This window comes from Rattus norvegicus, chromosome 5 (assembly GCF_021556685.1).
Source record: "Rattus norvegicus strain SHRSP/BbbUtx chromosome 5, alternate assembly SHRSP_T2T, whole genome shotgun sequence".
In the NCBI taxonomy this organism is placed as follows: domain Eukaryota; kingdom Metazoa; phylum Chordata; class Mammalia; order Rodentia; family Muridae; genus Rattus; species Rattus norvegicus.
Window position 1 is genome coordinate 111,082,776 of NC_141538.1, and position 7,586 is coordinate 111,090,361.

The window sequence follows — 7,586 nt, forward strand, 5'->3', positions numbered from 1 at the left end:
TGTCAACTTGACTGCATCTGGAGTCAACTAAACCCCAAGTGAGATATTTTCTTCATTGTATAATTTAAGGTGGGAAGACCCATCCTAAATATGGATCATTTGTGGCTTAAAGAGCCGCTGTAGATTTGAGCCATGCTTTTTCTTTCCCTTTGTTTTTTATTGGTTATTTTATTTATTTATATCTCAAATGTTACCCCCTTCCCAGTTTCTACTCTGCAGACCACCTTCTCCCTCCTGCATCTCTGAGGGTGCTCCCCCACCCACCCACCTATTCTTGCTTCACTGTACTAGCATTCCCCTGTGATGGGGCATCAAGTCTTCACAGGATCAAGGGCCTCTCCTCCCATTGATGCCAGATAAGGTCATCCTCTGCTACATATGTATCTGGAGCCATGGGTTCCTTCATCAATATTCTTTGGTTGGTGGTTTAGTCCTCAAAAGCTCTGGGGAGGTCTGGTTGGCTGGTATTGTTGTTCTTCCCATATGGGGTCGCAAAACCTTCAGCTTCTTCATTCCTTCTCCTAACTCTTTCATTGAGGACCCTGAGCTCAGTCCAATGGTTGGCTACAAGATCTCACTATAGGCCATTTAAAAGGACGGAGAAGAATGAAGCTTTTGTCTTTTGCATGCTTGCCTCTGTTCACACTGGAAAGTGCATCCATCCTACTGCTGTGGTATTCCTTCACTGATATTTAACCTATGTCATCCAACTGAGGTAGATGATCAGTAGTTCTCAATTAATCACCTTGGATTTAAGACTCAAATTGGGAATGGTGAGATACACAATCTTTTAGAGTGAAAACTTTGGGGATTCTTGTCCTTTTTACCAAAGGACAGCAATTGTTAGACTCTCTGAAGCATACTCTCTTAATCACTTTCATGTATATATTCATTCAATCAGTTTTGTTCCTTTAGACAACTGACTAAAACACCTAACAAAGTTGTTCTGTAATCTTTAAAATTCAAAACGCCACCAGTAACAAGTCATAAATTTATTTTAAAACAATTATTTGATGCACATGCAATTTTACCTTTTTGGAAGATAAAATGTGCATTAGTTAGATATATGTGATTATTTCTGCAAAATGAATTTATTGTCTGGACATTTGATATAGTAAGATATACTGCATCTTTAGTATCCTTTATAGTTGGCCAATATTTTGATTTTATAATCAGCGATACTAAGAACAGTTTCCACATAAGTACAAAGTACATAAGATTAAGATGACATAAGTATATTTGTGAAATTCATGAAATTATTGGAAATTCTTTTCTAATTTCAAGTCGAAATTCGTTTAATACTTTTGAAATCAAGTCATCAACTCAAACAGTAGTTCTTAATCCCAAACATCCTAACAGTACAATCCAAGGTATAGTAATTTGGTACTTACACTCTAAGGAATGAGGATAGGAAAGCATTAAGTTTTTGTTTTCCATAATTAACCTATTCAATTGCTGTAAGAGCATAAAAATTAGATACGTGTATAGTCAAAATATACTGTGACTCATACCATACAACAGACTCAGTTCTGATTGAAAGCATCTTGGACAAACCTTGTGACCTGGTTTGGCTTTGCTATCTTTGCATTTCACTTTACATAAAGTGTAGTTTATGAAGTTGGACTGTAGATGATTGAAAAATACATGTGCCGTCTTTATAGAAACTCTGAGACTGACCCTTTTTAACTTCAGACAGTGTGAGAGAGTCTTCTTTCTGTGATAATAAGGCATCTAGGAGCTGAACATCCAAGAGAAAGTTACACAGTCAGGTATGGTAAAAGTGAAGACAGAAAGATTGGTATATGTTAACACAGAATGGCTAGAAGTTGTGTATGGTCAACACTCATTTTCTCAGAATTTTTGGGGAAAAAATGTTCAATGGCTGCTCCTGATGATTCTCTTTTAAGCTCACAGCCTGCTCCCTTTTCCATTTATTCTTGAGAAGTAGAAAGAAACTCTGTCCCTATTCTGATTATTCTTGAGATTTCAACAAAAATCTTTGCCACCATAAGACTCCATTTTCACATATAGTTATAATGAGGGTTAAGACTTCAACATAGGAATTTGTAGAGGACCACAATTCCATCAGTAGCACTATTTAAAAAAGAAAATAAGGAAATGGAATAAGAAGAATAGATCTTAGAGCTAGGCATGGTTGTGCATGCCTTAAGACCAGTTCTTGGGGAGGAAAGGCAGTGACCCTGTCTCAAAAACAAATAAAAAAAATGCATGCCTTAGATTGTGATGTTAGGTACAAATAGTCACAGAAAGTGCTTAGAAATGCATGTTTGATATATTTAAGGTAATTGATGCTGTGTGTTTTGATTTCATATGCACTCTAATCCACTGCCATTTTTATTCTACCTAGGAAAATAACCTGCCACCTTCTGCTGCGATTTATAATCCTTTAGCTCAGGTCACTCTAAGTGAAGTCATTCCTCTGTTCCAATGAACTCTCAACCTCAGTATGCTTCTGCAAGTTCTCCTGGAGTGTAAATTATGAGATTATTCCTAACCTTGTCAGGCTTTAGTGACATACTACCTACTATAATATAATAGAAGCAATTCATAAAATACTCTTTCACCTCAACCAGTGTCAATTTCTCTGGCTCTGCAGCTGCCATTGTTCTTGTTCTACACTGAACACTTAGTACAAAGGGTGCCTTATAGTACAAAACAGACACATGAGAGTTCATTTTACTTGCTAATTCTCTGTTGTTGCTCTAACATTAAGGTTGTATTAGCAGGATACCAAGACATTTTTTATGAGACTTATCTGCATTCAGATTGGTCTTCAATTAATACTTCAAGATGATATTGTCACTAAACTTTTTTATCCAGGTGGGGTCTGAGGCAGACATAAAACATTAGGTGTTTCCAAGGGCCTCACCAACAGTGTCCAGAAAGAAAAGGAAAGAAACACCTTGCAATCATCCCAGAAAGCATGCAGAATAATCGAAGGGCAGCACTTGGATCTCAGAGATTCACCCCACAAACTTAACTGCAGTAAGACAGTAAAAGTAAAAGAAATAGATTCTTGTCCTAAAGAACCAAGAGTTGGGTTTAGGTACAGAAGACAGAAACACTGCATGGACTCTCAGACAAAACTCTCCATATCTTTGTGAACTTCAAAGCTGATGAACTATTTCAATGACAACCACATTTGCTTTATTTGTGATTTCTGGAACCTTTGCCGTTTCTAAAAACCTGATAACTATGCTTGCTGTGACATTTAAAAGCTGAGAAGCACTGAGTTACTCAAGTAGCCTTGTTTTCATCCTCTGAATTCAACCAAATGATGAGGAAGAAGCACTCCATTCTCACAATTTATTTAGCACTTCTTTTACTGATGAGAAAAACCGGGTGCACACTTCCCTAAGCTACTGCTTGTCCATTTCCTCAGCTGCACATGATGATAGTTTATCCTATTGTCCAGCCAAGAGACCTTGAAGACTGTTTACTTCCCACTCTAGTAATTAGGAATGCATATTGCCCTTACTAAAGCTTCAAGAAAACCTGAAGAAACATAATACATTTTCTAAAATAATGCTCTCTGAGTGAGAATTAATATGAGAAAAAAGTGAAGACTTTCATTGAGTTTTCCAAATATCAGTATCATAGGATCTCTTATTTTCTTAAACCAAAACCAAATTATGTTTGTTCTACCAATGGGCACAGAGGCTGAAAAAAAATCTAAATGATACTGTCAACTTCATTTTGAAAACACCATATAATATAAACAGGGAAACAGGACTAATGTTATAAGTGTCTCCTGGGGAAGTCTTAGTGGGTTGGCTGACTTCCTCCAGAAAATGTTGTACACTAGTCAGCATATTCAAGGATAACATCAATATGTTTTTCTTCGTGACATCTTCACTATTTCCTTCATTTATAGTCTACTAGTTTTCATATATAACACACATCTGTTGTAATCAATCCTTGTAACACTATGTAATCTTACGTAGCCTTAAGAGCAACACAAAAAGTATTCTATTGACATTTGAGATTATTTTCTTTTTTTTCTTTTTTTCTTTATTAACTTGAGTATTTCTTATTTACATTTCGAATGTTATTCCCTTTCCCGGTTTCCGGGCCAACATCCCCCAACCCCTTCCCCTCCCCCTCCTCCCCCCATTACCACCCTCCCCCCAACAATCACGTTCACTGGGGGTTCAGTCTTAGTAGGACCAAGGGCTTCCCCTTCCACTGGTACTCTTACTAGGATATTCATTGCTACCTATGAGGTTGGAGCCCAGGGTCAATCCATGTATAGTCTTTAGGTAGTGGCTTAGTCCCTGGAAGCTCTGGTTGCTTGACATTGTTGTACATATGGGGTCTCGAGCCCCTTCAAGCTCTTCCAGTTCTTTCTCTGATTCCTTCAACGGGGGTCCTATTTTCAGTTCAGTGGTTTGCTGCTGGCATTCGCCTCTGTATTTGTTGTATTCTGGCTGTGTCTCTCAGGAGAAATAAAAATATGGAACGCTTCACGAATTTGCGTGTCATCCTTGTGCATGGGCCATGCTAATCTTCTCTGTATCGTTCCAATTTTAGTATATGTGCTGCCGAAGTGAGCACGAGATTATTTTCTTTGTAAATTATGAACTCATCTCTCCTGCCTTTTCTTGGACATAAAAGAAGGTAATGGAAATATCTAAAAACATGATATCTTCTTTATTAAGTTTCTTCCTTCTTTTATATCTACAGCTTCTCTTTATTTTAAATCACAGTGAGGCTGACATTAAAGTTCCTACTGCTTTACTTTCATTCTCTACCCAAGTACAATGAATAGTGTGGTTGAACACTTGAACTTCAGTATTAACAAACTGGCACTAAACTCTAGCCTTAATGTGCAATCCCAAATTATATATATATATATATAGATATATATAGATATATATATATATCTGTATATATATATATATGTTAATTTTTAAGGACATGCATATGAAGTTAAGAACATGTGCTGCATATATATAAGTGGAAGTCAGAGGAGCTGAATGCATGTAAGTGGAAGCCAGAGAAGAATGTGCTATTTTTAAAGATGAGAGACAAAAAAATCACCAACCCAAATTATGGCCAAATTAATTAAAGTAAGCAATTAATTAAAGCAAACTCTGTTATTTGTATACACAAATGACATCTCCCTGCAGTTGGATTCTAGAGATCAGCATTGATAAAATATATGCAAGGCTTTTATTGCTCAGGGTAAGTTTCCATATGGGGTATTTGGTGGGCAAAATAGGTGAGGTTACAGGGCAGAACTTAAAACACAACATTTTAGTCCTAATGACCTCCTGAAACAAAACATGGTTGCCAGGTAGCATAACAAGTTAGTTATAACAACAGGTGGTCATAAAAAGGTAGTCACAGGTGGTCATACAACCTTTTAAGAATTATTTATCACATCTGTATGATTACACTGTCGCTGTCTTCAGACACACCAGAAGACGACATCAAACACTATTACAGATGGTCATGAGCCACTAAGAGGTTGCTGGGATTAGAACTCAGGATCTCTAGAACAGTCAATGCTATTAACTGCTGAGCCATCTCTCTAGCCATATAACTTTTTGAAACAAAGGTAAGGTTATAAAACGGTTATAAAGAACTTTTTGAAACAAAGATATGGTTGCCATTACTGAAACAGGCACTAAAGAACCATTTTTTCCTAGGATTACAGTTGTGGAACCCTTGAGAAATAGAGGTTTAATCATAAACAAGAATGAGCCTAGTTTACCTGTAGTGCAAGATGGCTTTTAAGCCTGAAATGGAGGCAGAATGGTTCTCCAGAATTTCCAGATCTTCCTCTATCACTCCCAACCTAATCATCTTGAGACAAGGTCTCTTATTGAACCTAAAACCCAACCTGTTGGCCAGGATGACTAGTCAGAGAGCTTCTTGAATCTACTGTAAGGGTCCATGATTCTCCAAAGAATGATGCCCCAGACTCAAATAGCATGTACATGCGAAGAGTGTTTTATTCTGCAGAAGTCCAGCCCGCATGGGTCTCCCATTACCAAGATAGAGAGACACCGGAGTGAGCTCACACACTCAATTTAAAGCACATTGGGGAAATTATGAAGTAGGTGACTTTATCCTGCTCTATCTCTTAGGCATATTCCAAAACCATTATTGAGCATGGGGGCTGAATCTGTTGTTGAGGAAATCCAGGATAGGTATCCTTACCTTGTTCTATCTCTTAAGGACATTCCTGGAAATATTACCAAGGTGGGTGTGAGTGCTGGAAACTGTTGTTGACCCATTGTCCTTGCTTCAGATCAGATGCGCAGGCAGTTTTTGACTAGCTGCCTGAAGCCTAGGTTTTTAGGCCTAATCTCCTGACCTGCCAATTTGAAGCCTGTCATCGAGTCAGGCTGTCTCATCATTACTGGTATCCATCTCCTACTCTATAGTCACAGGCACACAGCATGCTTGACTTTTTAAGTGGTTGAGGGGTATTGAAGCTCAGGTCCTCAGGCTTATACCACAAGAGTTTTTACCTACTGAGCCATCTTCCCAAGCCATCATATGTTATCCATAATCCTGAGATTTTTAATTTCTAAACTAACAGGACAAACTTCAGGGTACTTTTGAAGACTGTAAGAGTTAAGTACATGACACAGAGTCCTTTTTCTGTGTCTCTGTCTGTCTCTCTCTGTCTGTCTCTCTGTCTGTCTCTGTCTCTTTGTCTCTCTGTCTCTCTCACACACATACATACATATACACAAAACAAAAAACCTTACTATTATTTACAGTTCAGCATGACATAGTAACATAGTAGCATTACTCACTAACACAGAAAAATAAAAACTCCAAGTATTAAATACTGTGTAATAATTCCCCTGATTAAAAGATAATAACCCCTGACTATTAAACTCCTAATCATATTTTTCTTCCAAATCCAAGTTCAAATACATTGGATTTTTGTTTTTATGTTTCTTCAATTTAAGTCATCATTGAAAGGTAATGACGAAGTAATGGAATTAAGGGAAAACCAAATGCCTAATGATCACTCTTGGTTCTTTATGCAACACATATTAGTAGCTAGTTAAATCCAGACATAAAGGCTGCCTTCAACCTGTTGTTGCCAAATAGATCTAGTCATGGCTGCTGTGCAAAAGGAAGAAACAGAGAGGATGCTTCTTTGCTAACCCAATTTGTTTGTCTGTTTGTCTTTTTCTCCCCTACTAGGCCTGCATTAACATTTTCTTTCTTTTATGAAAAAATATTCAAATGCAAAAAAGAAGCAAACACTTAATCCACTCTAGTAGGTCTGTGAGACACAGGGCCTGTGGAGTAATTTAATCCAGCCCACCATGGAATCTGAAAATTGCTTCTTCCATCCCCTGCTGAAGCTGAATCTGAATGCAGGAAGAACAGTCTCAAAAACAAGAGCTCCTGAGTGCTGCTTCTAAGGGGCAGGGCCACAGAGGTGTGGAACAGTGGGGGGTTATGGATTCAATTTACCCATATTCAGAACAGTGGAAGAGAAATGACTGCAGTTCCACTCTCTTTCAAAGCTCTGGGTGGAATAAAAAGAAATGAATTCAATGCTTCTGACTCATTTAGAGGGATCACAAAGCCAG

The 7,586-nt window shown here is 37.8% G+C and overlaps 1 non-coding gene across 1 annotated transcript; it reads right to left on the reverse strand.

Annotated features, from left to right (window-relative positions):
* Positions 1-4,468: 4,468 nt before the first annotated feature.
* On the reverse strand, positions 4,469-4,575 carry Rnu6-698 (RNA, U6 small nuclear 698). The gene has a single exon (XR_015621588.1). It is a non-coding gene; the product is annotated as a U6 spliceosomal RNA (small nuclear RNA).
* Between the last annotated feature and the right edge of the window lie 3,011 nt (positions 4,576-7,586).